We start from the raw sequence: 572 nt of genomic DNA, 5'->3' as shown, positions 1-572 counted from the left end.
ATGGAAAAGATTTTCCCACAACTTCACGCGGAATTTCCCTCGCTTGTAAACACGGATTTCCTTTCCAATATACACGCGCGTGCACACGCGCCTCTAAAGATGGATATCAAGATGGAATTGTGTAACACAATGTATTCTTTAAGGCCAGGGTCATTGTTCGTCGAGGCGTTGTTTGCGTTTGCGTCTTCTTTTATCGCTTTCGCGATTACCGGGTGGCGTTAAAAAAATTTCGCTCTATCGGCGAATGATGTCGGTCCCGATCACTCACTCGATCCTCCTCCTCCCTTCCGCCGCTGCCACTGCCACGTATTTTGTCCCAAGTGGAATGCGTCCAGGGTAATGTTTAGCGACTTTAATGTCACTATAAACGGCCTATTCGCTTTCATTTTCTACTTCATAAATTAAAAGTCCACTCACCGCAACGCCAATTACCGAGAAATCACAGCCGACAATAGACTTGCGATATATTCATTCGACTCTAATTGAAATGAGTACTTGACGGCGGCGGTGGCGGCGGCGGCGGCGCGCGACACATTGGTAGCTAGAGGGAAAGAGAGAGAGAGAGAGAGAGA

The sequence above is a fragment of the Ceratosolen solmsi genome, unplaced genomic scaffold (genome assembly GCF_000503995.2).
Source record: "Ceratosolen solmsi marchali unplaced genomic scaffold, CerSol_1.0 scaffold16, whole genome shotgun sequence".
Taxonomy (NCBI): Eukaryota; Metazoa; Arthropoda; class Insecta; order Hymenoptera; family Agaonidae; genus Ceratosolen; species Ceratosolen solmsi.
The sequence above is the reverse complement of the archived record's forward strand: the minus strand, read 5'-3'. Positions refer to the sequence as shown.